The sequence below is a fragment of the Dreissena polymorpha genome, chromosome 6 (assembly GCF_020536995.1).
Source record: "Dreissena polymorpha isolate Duluth1 chromosome 6, UMN_Dpol_1.0, whole genome shotgun sequence".
In the NCBI taxonomy this organism is placed as follows: Eukaryota; Metazoa; Mollusca; class Bivalvia; order Myida; family Dreissenidae; genus Dreissena; species Dreissena polymorpha.
In genome coordinates this window covers 18390585-18409811 of record NC_068360.1, presented here as the reverse complement: position 1 = coordinate 18409811, position 19227 = coordinate 18390585, and the positions used below count along the sequence as shown (strand labels likewise).

General features: G+C 32.1%; 1 protein-coding gene, 1 long non-coding RNA gene and 1 pseudogene across 3 annotated transcripts in view; 2 read left to right on the top strand and 1 right to left on the bottom strand.

Annotated features, from left to right (window-relative positions):
* LOC127834880 (polyubiquitin-C-like) overlaps positions 1–19227 on the bottom strand; it is a 321474-nt pseudogene that overhangs the window by 30337 nt on the left and 271910 nt on the right.
* Positions 1–19227, top strand: part of LOC127834914 (polyubiquitin-C-like) — a 345452-nt gene that overhangs the window by 259997 nt on the left and 66228 nt on the right. The gene's annotated exons all lie outside the window — the stretch shown is intronic.
* Positions 1–19227, top strand: part of LOC127834917 (uncharacterized) — a 71601-nt gene that overhangs the window by 47297 nt on the left and 5077 nt on the right. For both annotated transcript variants that reach the window (XR_008028282.1, XR_008028281.1), the window contains exon 3: positions 16170–16341. This is a non-coding gene — a long non-coding RNA (uncharacterized LOC127834917). The remainder of the gene's footprint in view (positions 1–16169; positions 16342–19227) is intronic.

Genomic DNA, 19227 nt, shown 5'->3' with positions numbered 1-19227 from the left:
AAGTTATTACAAACAAACACACTGTCTCTTTATATGCTCACATCAAACAGACTAGTTCATTTCATTTAAACAGAAGTCATTTACTATAACATTTTGTATTTCACAGGGCTGTTGTTGTTAATGTCTGTTTTAGATTGCACAGTTTTAACAATAGCACCTTCCTGTTTCACCAAAAAGCACAATGCAGGACCCCTGTTTGCTTCTCAATTTCATGTTTTCTTTGTGGGTTTCCCCTTTATCGTGGCTTTTCAAAGCGCTTTCACCCATTCCCCCCGACACCAATGGTCTTTATATAGACCCAACAATGTGCTTTTCAAATGTCATTTGTTTTCTGTTCCGAGGAACATTCATAAGTTTCGCGCAAAACATAACGATAAACGTCATTTTGACAACTTCTTTATGACCAGAAAATAGCGCCATGAATATTCATGTTTAAAGAATGTTGACGTATCATATAAGTTGTAATTATTTAAGCATTTTTCTGCATATCATCGGTGTTTATGACCAGAAAGTAGCGCCACGAATATTCAGTTAACCACTCTGGTTTAAAACGACACTTCCCCATCGCTGAATTTTTACTCGCGAAAATTGATCACAATGGCGAACCTCTGACGTAGTACACATAATCTGTGACGTGTACACTTAATGTTTCGTACCCAATAGTGTACAAAACTTATATTTTGGTACACATTTTTTGCGCGAAGGAATTTATGATAAATTTTTGTAATATTTTCCTTAAGAACGATTTAAGTTTATGGCGATGATAAAAGTAATTTTGAACAAAATAAAAATTTTCAAGGCTTTTTTACATGAAATAAGTATTTTTCTAGCACTTTTTCAAGGCCAACCTTTGTTCAAGGGCTTTTCAAGCCTAGGACTCGTTTTCAAGCACTTTTCAAGCCCTGTGCGAACCCTGGGGTTTTCTTTACGGCATTTGCGTGTGTAAAAAAAACCCGTTAAAACAGGCCAACTTTGTCCGCGATTTACAGGCCGACTACGACCCTGCCATAAAATATTTTGATATGGTTAGAATCTGTAGAGGATCTTCTTTACAACGGTACCATTATAATTAATATCGGACGAATAATAATGAAGTTATAACCATTTATATCGGTTCCGGGTTTTCTTTACGGCATTTGCGTGTGTACAAAAACCCGTTAAAACAGGCCGACTTTGTCCGCGATTTACAGGCCGACTACGACCCTGCCATAAAATATTTTGATATGGTTAGAATCTGTAGAGGATCTTCTTTACAACGGTACCATTATAATTAATATCGGACGAATAATAATGAAGTTACGAGTGTCAAATTTTCCTAAATTTGCCTGGTGCAGAAAGCCCCAATTGCAAATTTACTACTTAAAAGTTTTCCCTCGTCGCCAATAATGTGAAATTATATGTATGTTTCTACTATTAAAACCGAGACGTTCTTCTTTAAAATACAAGTTTATTTACAATATGTACAGTTAATAGTCAGGAGCTGTTGTTCGCTTCGTCTCGGTCCTTCGAATGCCAGAGTTGAACCCGCATCGTCTGTCGTCACTACCGGTACACGCTAAAACCCGCACTACTCGTCTGGTCTACGTCCCGTCTTCTCTCGGCTCGGTACAGATCGAAGGCAAAGTCACAACAACACCTATTCCAGATATATCATAATCACTGACAAAAAACTGATGATGAACACGAACACAAAACTTAACACACGAAAAAACACTATACACATAAAACACGTATTCCAAATATCTCACTAATCACTGACAGCCCTGATACATTGTACATGATAAAATTAATACTGTTTATGATGATGACGATTACTGTCCAGATAACACTTATGTAAGGGCCTCAGTTGATATCTCAATAAATAGCCATGGATTAAAATTACTTGATTTATGTAAATCTACGTGTTTACGTATTGCTAATGGTAGAGTTGGTAATAGTTGTAAACAAACTTTTTATTCCAATAACGGTACATCTGTAATTGATTATTTGTTGGCAAACGAATACAGTTTTTCTAGTATATCTGATTTTACCGTCCATGATTTTAACGAATTTAGTGATCACGCCCCGTTACATTTTTCATTATTATGTAACAATGTCTCAGCTGAGTACAAGTCTCACACTGATGTCAAGTATAAATGGGACGATGTGTTACGAGGTCAATTTCGCTCAGGTATTATTTCTATGTTACCTGTATTCAATTCTATTGTACAGCATGTTGATTATTCAAGTAGAACGGCAATCAATGATGTTTTGAATAGATTTACTGAAACCATTCGCAGTGTTGCGGACCCGTTATTTAGTAAAACATACGTTTATAACACTAACCCTAGTTTTAATGTAAATAGCTGTATTAAGAATGCAGACTGGTTTGATAACGAGTGCGATACTGCACGAAATGTGTACCACGACGCTCTACGTATTTTTAACTCAAGTAAAACTGATATAAATAGAGAACTTTTATGTACCTGTAAGAGGATTTATAAGGACTTAATTCGAAAGAAGAAAGCATGTTGTTATAGGCAAAAAATGATTGAGATTGAAAATTTAAGAAAACACAAACCAAGGGACTTTTGGCGTTTTTTCAAATCTAAAAATAGAGTTATTAAAAATAAAATATCTTTAGAAGAATTTACAAAGTTTTTTAAAAACCTAAGTAGTAATATATCAGATGTTTGTAATATTGAAGCAGAGGATTTCTGCTTAAATAATGATTTTAACTTAGAAAATTCTTCATTTCCTGAACTTGACTTGCCTATATCTGTTGAGGAAGTTCGTAATGCGATTAAACATTTAAAACGTAATAAATCATCGGGTAGTGATTGTATGTTGAATGAATATTTTCTTGAATGTAGTGATATTTTATCTGCCCATTTATGCGATGTGTTTAACGGTATTTTTGTATCGGGCTTTTTCCCAGATAAATGGACAGAAGGGGTTATAATCCCTTTGCATAAAAAAGGTTCAGTTAATGATGTAAATAACTATAGAGGGATTACCTTAGTTAGCTGTTTCTCAAAATTATTTACCACGATTTTAAATAAACGCATTGAAACTTTTTGCAATGAAAACATTATTATTTCAGATGCGCAGTTCGGATTTAGAAAAGGTTATTCAACTGTTGATGCTATTTTTATTCTGATGTCAATTGTTCATAATTATTTGAATGAAAATAAACGTTTGTTTGTTATTTACGTCGATATGTTAAAATGTTTTGATAGTATTTACCGCAATGCATTATGGTTGAAAATGTTTAAGTCTGGTATACAAGGTAAATTGCTTAGAATAGTGAAGGATATGTATGCGAATGTTAAGTCACGTGTTAAATCATGTTCATCTTATTCAGATTATTTTAGCTATGCGGTTGGACTGAGGCAAGGGGAGGTAATGTCGCCGATCTTGTTTTCTTTATTTGTCGAAGATCTTGAACTTTACTTACAAGATAGCATTAACTCTGGTTTGAGTATAGATGATATTGTGTTGATTTTATTACTTTTTGCCGATGACATGGCTATTTTAGGCAAGTCACCTGCTGAGGTCCAATCACATTTAGATAAATTGTATGTATACTGCAATGCTTGGGGGCTAAATGTTAACACTGCAAAAACTAAAATAATGGTTTTTCGGAAAAGAGGGGGATTAAAAGAAAATTAAAAATGGTCATACAATGGTAATTATATCGAAGTTGTTGATAACTTTAACTTTATTTAGGCACGGTGTTGAATTATACTGGAAGTTTTAAATTAAACCAAGAACATTTGGTTGGTAAAGCCCTTAAAGCATTGAATACATTATTGTTTAAATGCAATGAATTTGACATAAAACCGAAAATATTTTGCCAGTTATTTGACTCTTTTGTGGGTTCTATATTAAATTATGCCTCAGAAGTGTGGGGTTTCACGAAGTCAGATGATATAGAACGTATACATTTAAAATTTTGCAAACGCTTGCTGCAGGTGAAAATAAATACATGTAATGTTGCTGTTTATGGAGAATTAGGTAGATATCCATTGTATATAAACAGATTTGTTAAAAAAATTTAAATATTGGTTTAAAATTTTGAGAAATGAAAATATCATAATGCAAAATGTGTACAAACAAGCCTTGAACGATTGTAATAAAGGTTATACGAACTGGGTCTCAAATGTCAAGAGCATGTTAAATAATTTTGGATTTGGTTATGTATTTGAAAATCCAAACGTTGTTCAAGTTAATAGTTTTATTAGCGAGTTTAAATGTAGACTTGTTGACAATTTTAAACAAGAGTGGTACGGTAAAATGAATAATAGTACTGTATTAGATATGTATAAAGTTTTTAAAAGCTGTTTGGAATATGAAACATATTTAGACTTAATTCCTAGACGTCTGCGATTATTTTGTGTAAGACTAAGAGTCTCTGCACATCCTTTGAGAATTCAAACTGGCAGATACGCCCAAAATAACATACCACGTAATGAACGTTATTGTTTATGTTGCAATGACTTGGATTTAGAAGATGAGTACCATTTTATTTGTATATGCCGCTGTTATTCTGATTTAAGGAAAAAATTTATAAGCCGTATATCATTAGAAAGCCTACGTTACGCAGTTTTCATATATATATATATATATATATATATATATATATATATATATATATATATATATATATATATATATATATTATGTTTTACTTCTGATTTGGGCAGCCCGGCGAGTTATAACTTAAAACTTTGCAAATATCACTTCGTTTTAGAATCTAGATTTACGGTTGACATGTTCGTACTTTATACCGATTTGTAGCATTAAAATTTGGAGTTCAGTTTTAGTAATTACATCTTGTTTAGGAGAATACAATTCTTTATACGATAGAAAAAAAGGTTTTTAAAATGAAAGTAAGTAAGGAATGAAGACATACGAAAGTATCGCGCGGTCCAGACGCAGAGAACTGATGCTACGGTCTAGGCGATTATGCTTTTGTTTAGATACTTCATTTAATTTCCTTTGTCATATTTATTATATTTTTATGGAATAAATTGAAATATTTTGTTCACGAAACATATCAATAAAGCTAAACATTAATGAAGCTAAGTAAATTAACGATTACAGCTCTTGTTTATAACACAGACAGGGTCTTAATTTTATTTAAGTAAGTAAGTAAGTAAGTAAGTAAGTAAGTAAGTAAGTAAGTAAGTAAGTAAGTAAGTAAGTAAGTAAGTAAGTAAGTAAGTAAGTAAGTAAGTAAGTAAGTAAGTAAGTAAGTAAGTAAGTAAGTAAGTAAGTAAGTACGTAAGTAAGTAAGTAAGTAAGTAAGTAAGTAAGTAAGTAAGTAAGTAAGTAAGTAAATAGTTTATTATAGTGACATATGCATTTCGTATGGTATAAACAATAATATATACATATAAAAAAGCACCCGGCCCATTGGACCTATAAGTCACCTTAGCTGTTAAGCTCAATCTACACGTAAAGCATACATATATACAGTTCTATGTCATAACAAGTGATGTACGAGTGGGGCTGAGAAAACAGATAGCATATATACAGCAAATATATACAGCTTCAAGTGGTCCCGATTATGTCGTCAATGTTTAAAATATTAAAGTAATTTACACACGATTATTCATAGCAAAAGCAGCATAAAACAATAGGGTATACTGTAATATCAAAAGGCTAATATACTTTTATCAATAAGAGATACAGCACTGATACAGATTCAAATTTACAATGGATACATTACGGACTGCCTGAGCAAATATGCTTTAACAATGAACTTTGCAGTCTTCATGGGGTATACATTCAATATATGACAAAACCTTTGTTCTGGGTTAAGATGGATAAAGTCGTGATTTAAGAGAATATCACCAAACACGTCAGTCCTGATATTGTCATATAAATCACATACAAGTAGAAAATGTTTCTCATCCTCTACGGACGTTAGATCACAAAACCCACATGTTCGATTTTCAACTGGTTCCCCAGCGTATCTTCCTGTCTCTATTCTCAGTGGTAAAATTCCCGATCTAAACTGACATGGTAATGAGCGTTCATGTTTTGAGAGGTTCATCCTCACATAGTCTTCACACTTAAATTCCGATTTGAATGTTGCGTATGTTCTCAGTTTTGGCATGTTCAACACGTCTTGTGACCATTTGGCTATATAATGTTGGGTCATCAAAGACTTTGCTGCATCCAGATCGATACAAATGACGGTACACTGGAATTTATAGACACAAACACATATACAATATATATGCAGCAAAATGTCGGAAACCCACAGTCTGAAGTAACCAAATGTTTTTACACGTGGTATCGTAAAAAAATATGTCTCACTTTTCTTGAAGTGTTAACATACAAATTTGTGTTAAACATATAACACAATACGATAACATGTAGTTGTTTACTAGAATATCATTTGTAACCTAATATAATATAATATTTGATAAAGGCCACTTCAATGTTTTGACTCTTTATCATGGGAATGAATTAAACAAAAGGTGAAAACAAATAAATGTAGTTTTATTTCGCGTTACATATAACAATAATGAAAACGATCATGAATATCATAACTATTAGCACTTATTAATGTACACGAAGAAATACGTTAACACTATTAAGTAGACAACAATAGATAAATTACAAATAAGGTATATCATAGTTTCCAAGTTTACTACTTGAAAAAAAAAATTCAATTTACATTCCAGACTTCCAGAATTGGAGAATTATCCAACGAAAGAGTTAATTTTGATCATGTTTGTCACTTCTTGCGACCATATTGTATGTTAAAAAGCTACCTTTAGTCTTGGTAACAACACATCAAAAGTAAGCAAAACTTTAACTTTAAAATTACACACAAACATGTACTATAATTCAATTCATAGTAGTTAGTACACGTGTTATCTGATAATTCATAACTACATGTACATTGTTCTAGTACTTATGCAGTTATTTGAATTTCAAGTTAGATTTTTTTTAAACTTAAATGAAAGATACAACTTTTAATAGAATATCAATAGCATGTTTATAGTTTGAATACATTGTTGTGTCAATTTCAATATAAGTATTTTTTTTTAATCCTGCAATTATGCAATGTTAAAGCGTAAGCATATGGAGATAACCAGCGGTAAATGCACGGATTGAACAAATAACAGTAATAATATACTTCGATATTTACCAAATGTATCCTGATAGATTATATATACATATTCACACCAAAGACCATTCACAGAAATTGATCTGAATGGATTGAAAGAAGTAAGCAAAAGTGTCAAGATCATGATTCAAAACAAAGTAGATAAATTTACTAAATTATTTAAAGACAATTGAATATGAAAAATAGAGTATACGGTCACACATGAACGTACATATACATAACATGTTCATTTCATTGAAGGCATATTTTTACCAGTTAACATATTTTCAAAAATAACGCAAACGATTGGTAATCGAAAGTACGGGACATGTTGAACCGAATCGGTTATACCGATGCATGTACATTCCTTAAATCGGTTAGCACTGATCAAGTTATTTCTGTACATAAAAACCGAGTACAAAACCAGTACGTCACATATTGGACTGTCAGTGTCACATAACTACCTCAGCGATTCTATATTAGAAACAAAACCAGTATTCGAAAGATCATCGAATATTTGTATTATTGAAAATAGTACGAAACAAACCAATAGGAATACTTGTGCTAAATAACGACATACAAATAAACAGGCAGACAAACAGAAAGACAATTTATTTCCAGTAAAATAGCATTGTATTATTGTGTATATTAATCGGTATAATTAACCATCCCTCTATGAGGCGGTCAATTACCGCCGATTTGCCAGTTCATATGACACTTGTTGCTTAACATAGGTTTTACTGTTATTTATTGCGGAATGCCAATATAATTACAGATTACTGCTGATATAACCTGTTACTATTTATAAACTTCGTCGATAGGTTTAAACTAATTCCTCTTACTTCCATAAAGCTCGAGAGGATCCGATTGATTTCCTATTTGTTTTATGTTGAGGACATTGTGCAAAGATGATTCAAGCTCTTTCGGAGAACGTTAACGAAGGTGTTGTGGTGAAAGCATAAAAATAGGTAAATTTCATTTAATATAGATAAATGTATCATATAGAATATTTATAACTTTATTTTGTTAATGAATAGCTGTACCATGACAATAACGTTTAATATAAATTGTTTCGTTTTCTATATTCTTCATTCTTGTAAAAGGCAGATTTTAAACCAAATATTACGTGTGAGCGTTTATATTGACGAATATGCGGTAACTCACAAATAATGTTTAATATATATAGTAGTTACAATTTATATGAGATTAAGTGACAGTTGAGTATTTCAACCCACTTTCGATTTCGAAGTACAAAGTCATGTTAATGCACGTTTAATTGACCATTAAATTTATTTATAGCTAACAGACTTAAGTCAACCTTAAACAAATTAGTGAATAATGACCAAACTGGTTTCATTAAAGGCAGGTACATGGGAGATAACACAAGATTATTATATGATATTATGAGTTATACTGAGTGCAACCAAATCCCTGGCCTGTTGATGCTAATTGATTTCGAAAAAGCGTTCGATACTTTATCATTCAGTTTTATAAAACAAGTGTTTGATTTTTTTAACTTTGGGCCAATGTTTAAGAACTGGATAGCGCTTTTTTTTAATAATATGGAAAATGCGGTCCAGTTGAATGGATTTTTGTCAGACTTCTTTATAATAGGACGAGGTTATCGTCAGGGAGACCCTATTTCAGCATATATATTTATCCTTTGTGCAGAAATACTAGCTATTAAAATAAGAAAATGTAAGCAAATGAAGGGAATAACAATTGACAATGAAGAATATAAGATATCACAAGTTGCTGATGATACCTATTTATTAATGGACGGGTCGGAAAAAACCTTGAATACTGCATTACAATTGTTGCACTCCTTCTCACAATATTCAGGCCTGAATGTAAACTTTGAAAAAATTCATGTTGTCTGGATAGGATCTTTAAAATACAGCACACGGTCCATAAAAACAAGATGGAAACTAGTGTGGGGATGTACCCAATTTAAATTATTAGGTTTAAATTTCGATGTTGATCTACCTAAAATGATTGAGCTAAATTATAATGACAAAGTAGTTAAATTAGAAAATATCATTGCACATTGGAACAGAAGAGAGCTAACTCCCTTAGGTAGGATAACTTTTGTTAAGACCTTGATACTTCCAATGTTTATTCACCTGTTTGTTTCTTTGCCACAACCCGGAGAGGCTATTTGTAAAGTTTTAAATGATAAAGTACTCAAATTTGTGTGGCAAGGGCCTTCAAAAATCAAAGCAAAAGTCATAACAAAAGATTTTGATGAAGGGGGACTCAAAATGGTGGACATAAATGCATTTATGAAAAGTTTAAAATTATCATGGATAAAAAAAGTTATTCAAGGCCAGAACAAATTTACATCCTTGGCTAGAAAGTTAATAGATTTTAATATACTATGTAATACAGGCAGTTTATACGCAATTTCAGCTGTTAAAAATATAACCAACGCTTTTTGGATAGATGTTTTAACAATATATTCTGACTTTGTTAAGAGTATTAATATTGACTCTGTTGATAAACTTGTAGATATGCCTTTGTTTTTTAATAACTGTTTATTAATCAACAATAAGTACATTTTTTGGAAATATTGGTATGATGATGGCATTCGGTTTGTTAAAGATATTATTAAAGACAGTGGACAGATTTTGTCACTGCAAGAGCTACAAGCCAAAATGAATAAACCGGTAAACTTTTTACATTATGAAGGTATAAAAAAGGTTCTTTCCACATACATTGTCTCGGTGCAAAATGTAAAATTAAAAGATTATAAAGTACATTCATATCCCATTTTGTCGACCTATATAAAACCTATCATTCTGAATTCTTGTAATAAGTTACTATACAATATGTTAAAAGAGAACTCTTAAATCCCCACATGCCAAACAAAATGGAATGAATACTTTGCAGATGACTCCATACAATGGAAAAATGTCCATGGACAAGTGTTTAAAAAAACGAATAATACATATATTCAATGGTTACAAACTAGAATTATCCACAGAATATTGGGAACAAACTCACTCCTTTTTAAAATGGGCTTGTCCGATAGGAAAACATGCACTTTTTGCAAAATGTCAGAAGAATCAATTACCCATTTATTCTGGGATTGTAACACAGTAAAAATACTTATTAAAGATATCTCGGATAGCTTAAAAACGCAAATATACAAATAGTAATAAACAGTAACTGCTTTATTCTTTTCATGGAAGTTAAAAAGTACATTTTTGAATGCAAAAGGAAAGAAGTAATTCCACATTTTCAGGGATTTAAGGCTAGCCTAAAATTATCTTTAAATATATATGAAAACACAACAAATGAATCAAATAAAGGATTTTTTTTGATAGTTATAAGATTAATATGTAATTCATAATTGCATGAATAACAAAAATAACTGTTATTTACTCGCATTATATATGAAACCTGCAAAATGTGTTTTCTTAATCAAGTGACACTATGTTGTTTGCATATTGATCATAAAGTTTATATTGATTGTGTTGTAAACTGCACTCTAAGTGTAAAATCAAGCTTTGTTAAAAAGGTCCATTTTTGACACTAGCAAATGTACTAGGTTTTATTTTTTTGAACACTGTAACCATAGTAGTTGTAAATATGACTCTTTTCTTGTATTACTATGTTGTTTGCAATTTGATCATAAAGTTTATATCAATTGTGTTGTAATCTGCACTAAAATTGTAAAATCAAACTTTGTTAAAAAGGTCAATTTCTAACGACATTAGCAAATGTACTATGTTTTATCTCTTTATCTCTTTGAACACTGTAGCCATTGTTGTTGTAAATCTGATCCTTTTCTTGTTTAAGAATTAACACTTAATATTATTGTGCTATACATAAATAAATAGTTAAGTAAAAAAGGTAAAAAGGTTGAAGGAAGTACGATCCTAATTCAGCTTGAGTAATGATTGTATTAATATAGCGAAAACACATTACATATGGTAATTTAAGTATATATTGTGTGTATATGTATATATTATGAATGAATAAAAACATTTTAACAGGATTTTTTTTTTATTTATTGTGTTTTGCTAATGCTTTGTGTAGAGCTTTTAAATAGATATAGAACACTCACAATTAGTGCTAGGCGGTTTACCTTAAAGTTTGATATTGGCCATAATTTGACTTTAAATCTCAGACGAAAACTGAACATGGCCTTGAAATAAGCAATATGGGTCTTGCGTGCAACGCAGCCGCTTATATCAACCTTATTTGAGCCAAATTATTCCGCAGTTTTTAAACTAGTCGTCAAATGTGAGCTGTTATATTACCGAATAAACGCTAATTAACAAAATATTACGTATTTTGTTCTACAAAGTTATAGATTTCATTTGTTTATTTCATTCCACTTCCGATTTCGATGTACATGATATGCTTAATGCAGGTATCGATGACAGGTATTTAGTGCTTCGAGTTTTACCTCATAAGGGTAGAAAGTATGTTTCAATTATTTGGAAATTCGACACTGCGCTTTAAAGTTATCGACGGATATAGGATGCAAAAGACGTTTAATCATAATTAGGTCAATAAGAACTTTAATCGCTGTGTAAGACCAACCTTTTCCTTGAAATAAGCAATAAGGATCTTGCGCGACGCATCTCTTTATTTACTTTTATTTGTGCCCGGCTATTTTGTTATCTTCGAGGTCAGAAATGTAAAAGAGTGGAAAATAATGAAAAAGACCGAAATATATATATATTTTAAATTTTAAACGTCGTATAAAACAAAGACAATAACTAAGCCTGACTTACTGATTCATTGCGCACATTGTGTGTTTAAGCTATCTTGTACGTTTTATAAAAAATTAATATATCGACGGCTGTTGTATACGGTATTTAAATAAAATTGATAATCTTTTAATTAGCATTTATAAAATGGTTGCATACATTGTCTCCTTTTACAAATGATAAGTAAAATATTTGAGTTTATAATTATAATAACTTGTCCCGGAAAAAAAATCCGCGGGCGGGGAAAAATCAGTAGTTGCAGCAAAATCGTTAAGATTTAAGATAGATAGATAGTATGATAGAAATGAACATAAAGCACCGATTAACGCATGCACACTATTGATTACGGTTCTTGAGTGTCGTAAATATCTCGATGACTTGCGCTATTTGTGTAGGTTTAATTTATAACCCCACTTGAAGCGCGTATCTTAAACAAATATAGTATGTTTGTATTATACATATGAGCCGTGTGAAAAGGGGGTTTAATACATGTCACATGCGCATAAAGTGTCGTCACAGATTAGCCTGTGAAGTCCGCTCATGTTAATCAGGGACGACTCATTCCGCCTAAACTGGAGACTTTCTTTAAACAGAAAATATCATTAAAGCGGAAAGTGTCGTTCCTGATAGCATGTGCGGACCGCATAGGCTAATCTGGGACGACACTAAACGCACATGCATTACACCCTCTTTTCACACAGCACGACACATATTTTTTATAGATGTAATCATCGGTGCGTGATAATTATATGCGAGAAAAAAAAGAGAATATAGATTTGTAAGATTTATCGACGTATATCTAAAAAGGTTTTAAACGTCATATTCCCCTTCACGATTTGTCAGCACTAGATGATAAATCCCTCGAACAGGAAACGTCCACGTTTAATATGTCTGTTTCAAAAATGTGCCTTTGGCATTATTCCCTTTAGATCTGGTCCTTAGTTGAATTAAACTTCTCCGGACAAGAAGTTTCAGAAAGTCACGAAGGTCAGTGAGTCGGGCTGACCTTTTTCAGTGCACGCTTGTTGATAATTATGCTTCTAAAAAAGCGTTTCATTAAATAGTGGTGGGCCTTTTCTTATTTCAATAAAAAAGCGCACATACCAACTGATGGACCGACCTAAAGCCAGTTCCATCGCGCAGCTCTCCTGACTACTGGATGTAAAGCGAATTTTAGTTCGTTAGAATTATCTAAAGAATATGATTGGTTACGATAAAAGCGATGGATAAGCCTGACACGCAGCAATGTTCCTAAATGTTTCCCTAAATGTTTTCAACAAGTTTTTAAGTCGGATTTTGTTTGATTGTATAGCAGTTATGTATATACTTTTTGTCAAACATTAAAAAAACATTCAAAAGCACAACAAAATACAATGTACATGTACACGTAAAATTTACGAAATTGCTTTCTAAGTTCAATAGCAAACATTGACAGTAGCTTTACCTGCTTTGATGCATGTATTTTCTTGTATCGTATAATAATTTCTTTTTAATAAAAGACTAAGGTACAATAATTAAAATTCTGATTATCTTTTCAGAGTTTCACTTTTACTTAATATTTAACACTACTGAATCCAAGTTGTTGTGTTGTTACATGTAATTGAACATATTTTATTTCAGAAAACTAAGTTAAAGGTAAAAAACACACAATGGAATGCTCCTTAAATGAATGCGGTGTATGCGGCTCGGGGTCAGTTGTTGCTTTCTGCGAAAACTGTAATTTTAGAATTTGTGAGACTTGTTTTCACAAGCACAAAAGGTCAACCAAGTTATTTCAAAATCATGTGGCGTTTTTAATTGAAACAACTAAACCGACTTTAGATCAAAATATTGCGGGCGATGTTACGCGTGAAGTATCTAAACAGAATTCTGGTGATGTACACACTCTCAAATGCGCAACACACACAACAGAAAATGTGATTTTCTTCTGTTCAGACCATTCAGACACTCTATGTGGCCGTTGTGTAGTTTCATGCCACAAATTGTGCAAAATAGTTGACTTGTTTGAGGTTAACATAGACGACGAAGAGGTTACTGCTTGCAAGTCACACTTACAAGACTTGGCAGATAAATTGAAGTGTGCTGCAAATAAAATTGATAAAAACACAACCGACAATAAAACCTGTAAACAGGAATTTATGAAGGAACTTCAACAATTACGGATAGATGTTAACACATGGTTTGATGGTCTTCAATCGAAATGCGAAAAACAGTACAGTGAAACGTTTGAGACAAATACTGAGCGTTTTACAAGAGTTCAAACATTTTGCAATGAACTAGGAAAGCGTATTGAAGATCACCAGGAATTAATCGATAGCTTACTAACACAAAACCACGTCAAACAATTATATGTTTTATTAAACAAAGTTAAACAAGAAATCGTGGAGATCAATTCAAAACTGACCTGGCTTGACACTGAAAGCAGCTTTAAAGAATATAACTTTAAACGCAGCAGCTGCATACAGAAATGATTAAATGACAAGAATTTCGATATTGGAAGCCTGGACGAGTCATGTTCTGAAAGTGACGAAATATCAGAAGGGTCACTTTCTTCAAACAAGGTATGCATAAATCTTTGTTGAGTGTGTGTTTGTGTGTACTGTTGTTTTCGATTATAATTAGCAGAATAGTGTACATTTATACAATGTTTGATAAGTTGTTTGTGTTCCTTCAAAAATTATTCCACGTCTAAGACGCCAGATGTGCGTGAATAGAGGAATGAATTGGTGAAACAAGAAGCAAATAAATTACTAACAGGCGAGTTGGAAAAAATGAATTAATCGGTCGATGTTTGTGTACATAATAATGCAAACTGTTTTTGTTTGTTTTGCAAAACTATTTCACACAATATTGTTCCATATAATAAAGCAAACAATGAAACTCCAAACAAATATATCAGGAGAGAATTGCTGGTTCTTATCCACTTCTTTTTTATCTGAACACCACCCAAAAGCACACAAATCATTAGGCGTGTCGAATATAATGTTAATCAAACGTGCCTATGCAGACATAAAATGAAACATGAGCGCCAAAATGTGACGCGCAAATAGAATATCGCACATTATCAAACAATGCCTCCTTAGTGCCCTTTAGTCGACTATACTGGTCTAAAGTGAAAGCTTTATAACCAACTAATAACTAAAATGCTTCAAAGAAGAGATACCATAACCTTCAATCATCTACGATTTCATTAGGCATATAAAACTATACGTGATACATGATACTATGGATTGTTTTAATGTGGTTGAAAATAAAACTTTGAAAGTAAAGTTCTTTTTAACAATCTGACCAGATTGTATGCATACTTTTTTGGTATACCGATAACCAGTATTCTCTTCCAAAAATCGTGGAAGTTCTCTGGCACCGCTATGCTGAAAAAAAAAGAAAATTATGAAATGAAATGTTAAAGAAGTTTAAAGAGAAATTCTCCGTTATCGAACTTACAAACTTCCCTCCGACTAGTCTCATTACCGGTAATAAAAGACTCAGTCCTTATTGATTGGGGGTGGGGGGTAACCGTTACCTTTTATGGCTGTCATTATTTCTACTTGTTACATCATATCAATTTAAAATATTTAGTTTGAACTCAATGATCACCTTTTGTTGGTCGTTTGTCATCAGAGTTTATCACATTAACATTGATTCACGATTATGTACATGTTTCCGATTCTTTGTTCACATCTTAGCGAGAATAGTTTCCTTTAAAGACCATATGAAACAATTGTCAAAATCATATATCTTCCTAGTTCGAATTTGGCTATTTGAGGTCAACCACAACCTCATTGAGCATATTGGACAATTTTGTGTACACCATAAACACTCATTTTACCTTATCAAAATTAAACGTGCACTAAACATGTGTTTTTTAATTTCTGCTCCTTTCCTAAGAATGACAATATCGGAGAAGTGCAGTTATCTCAATGTGATTTTATTGAAACGTTGTCAATCTAGAGGTCAATTGTTTGGCCCATGAAATAAAGCTTACTAAACACATGTATCACGGACAAGTTCGAATATGTGGTTCTTAATCACTTAGGCTTTAAGAAATTATTATTTTTTGCATATGTGTCAATAGTTTTATAGCCTAAGCTCATAGTTATTTAAGGTATTATATCTGCATGTAGCAATCAGTTGATCATTAATGACCTAAATTGTAAACATATCTTCATATAGTTTTATTTCTTTTATTTCTAAGATTCACTACGAGTCATTTATGTCGGTGTATTTGTCTTCTTGTGCGAAACCACTTTTTAATTATTAGTCAGCGACAATTTATGAATGATAATCACACATAGCCTGTTCAAAATTATCTCAGTAGTCCTTACATGTGACTTTCTTTTCAGATTTCCACAGAAGAATTGAATGAACAAGACTATTGTGTAATATATATGGAGCACATCTGCGATCCGAAAAAGCTAGTGTGCGGTCACATTTTCTGTAGATACTGCATCGACCAATCACTAAGTTATAAGCCATGTTGTCCTACATGTCAACGGGTATGTGGAATAATCACAGGTAAACAATACAGGATAACTACGAACTTGATCTTGCGCAAATTATCGCATGAACCTGTACGAAATAATGGGGCGGATTCCGGGCGTAGTCGAGGCGGAATTGGCACGTAATGTTGGAATTTCGCCCGTACAAGTGGCGGAATGAGTTTAACGTCCGGAACTCAAATTATTTCTGGGCGTAATTCAGCTGGGTTTTTTTCCGGGCGTAAAACAAATCCGGGCGTATTTTTATACTTAGAATTTGTGGACGGAATTTTGCACTTTGTTTCTTTCGCGGGGCAGAATTTCATACTATAAAATATTTGTGAAGCCACATGACGGAAATTTGAACCTAATAGTTTTTACAGAGCGTAATATTGGACTTAACAATTTTTTATGAAGCTGAATAACAACTTAATAAATTTAATTTAAACAAAAGTACACAACAAAATATTACCAGTAACAGACAACTTAATAAACCTTTTTTAAATAAAAATATTTAATTTTATTTATACATTTGTACAATCAATGAACATTCATTATAGACACAACTATTTCAGTCACAATATAATTCATTCAGCATAAATCTTTGATCTAATTTATGATGTTCACGTTCAGATCCTAAAACATATTTGGGAGTATTTTTATACTTAATTTGTGAGAAGCTGAAAAGGAGACAGCCTTGTGACTTGTGATCATGAATTATACTCTTAGATTTTGCATTTATTGGAATTGCTGGTAAAAAAAAATAGGAGATTACAATAACACATTTTAACTTTAAATATATTTTATCTATTGCTGACGTTTACAGTTTCCACTTATAATTTAAAGTCTGGGGGATGACCATGCATTACAAATCTATTTGCACTTATTTGTTTTATTACACTCCTTTAATTCTTCTTATTGTTTGCAAATTTTGCTCCTTTTTAATAAATATTTCATAATTACAATAATGACCGTAGAGTTTAATAAAGAACAAGACTTGGTTGTTTTCATCATTTTAAGGTTTCCTTCAACAAAACACACAGCTGTTTTGTTTAATATTATTTGTTTATATCATCAATATGAATGAAGTTTCTCTGCATGTTGGTCTGTAATAAAAAAATTATAGTATACAAATAAAAATGTACATAAATATACCAATGTTAATTTAATCTCAGATAAACACTGACAATCAGCTGACGTGATCTTGTAGTATTTTGCTGCCCCAATACTGACTGAGCCCTGAGTCACACCTGTACATGTTGATAAACTGACTGCTTATCAGGCTTCAATGGATTGGTTAAATTCACAGGAAGTGGTAGAAGTTGCTGTTTGAAAACAAGAGCGGTTAAGCACTTTACCGACTGAACTAAATTGTCAGTATAATGCTTCAGCAAAATGAGGACTAGACTGTAGTGAAAAATGTCTTGCAGAGAGTATTGTGTAAAAACAATTTGTATTTAATACAATGTTGAAATGTACAATAAGTTTGTTGCAAAAGAGGTTCAAAGTGACTTGTTTTACTGTGATTTGGTCTCACCAAATTCCTGTGGTTTTGAAATACTGCAGAACAGCATAAAAGGTTTGTATTTTTACTCCCTACATTCCTCTTTTATTTAGATTATTGACTGATTAATTGTAATTGTATTTGTGTACTGTCACAGTGGGAAATGTTAAAAGATGATGAAAAGTAGACGGGCATTTGAAGGAAAAACAACACAGTTGGAAACTAAAATGAAAATACACAAATTTCTTTTAAATAAATAGTAAGTACTCAAATTAATATTTCATTTTCAGAGTATGTCATAGGATTGGGGAGAAAGGTTGCTGGTGGCATAACATTTCCCATCTCGGACCTCGAAAGCCGCATAACAAATTGAGGAATTCATTTGCAAGAAAGCACTGTTGAAAAAAAAATCATGTGAAAAAATGAACTTTTTTATATTTGCTCTGTATTCCCCGCCCGGATGATGAGCACAAAGCGGTCCTTGACAAAGGAAAGTTGGATTTGTTGATAGGTTAATCACAATTTTACTATACAAGTTATTGTAATAATAGTTAGAAAGTTGCAAATAAGATTAATTCAAATTATCCGTTTAGTGCTCCTGTGCTAGGCCTAATGACAGAGAGTCTCAGTACCTTGCCGCACCAAGATTCAAACCTGCCCCCTTTGACCCCCAAAATTCTATTAATTGGATCTGATTACAATTATTTTACAGCAAATTCAATGAATTTTCAATAAACTAATTTTATTTTAACAGTAAAACTAGTTTTATCAATTGAAAAGTATTTGTAAAAATGAAAATGCATATAATATTAAATAATATGCATATATAGCACATGTTATTTGAAATATTCCACAGGGATAATATCCAAGCACGTTCAAACGTGCACTTTTGCCAAATTTGGACTAAGTGCCTTTTTCAAATCCTAGCTGGGGCCCTGGATTAGATGAAAAGTTTGGAAAAAAGCGATTAATTCTACATACGTTATTAACAGTATTTGCAATAGGTGAACTGTAGTTGTACTAAATATCAATTTGCATTTTACATTATGCCATAGGATGGATGAAAATCGCGGACCTAAACAATGCTGTGATAGAGAAGAATTCCTACTCAAGAAAGCAGTTTAAAAACACCTTCGGTTTGAAAGAGTGAACTTTTTTTATTTTGGCCGTGTATAAGAACAGTTTTTTTTAAAGTGCATGTCTATCAAATTATTTGTTCCGCATTTTTTTGTGACTGTGGAAAAAAAGCGGGGATTTTCAGCATTTGTTCCGCATTTACATAAGTATACAGTTTAAAATTGTGATCCATCTTTCTAAAATATATTATCTTAAAATAAATATATAAATACTATGTTAAATTTATATTGTCATAATTTTGACTAGTTTTTAGCTAACCTGAGCACAAAGTGCTCATGGTGA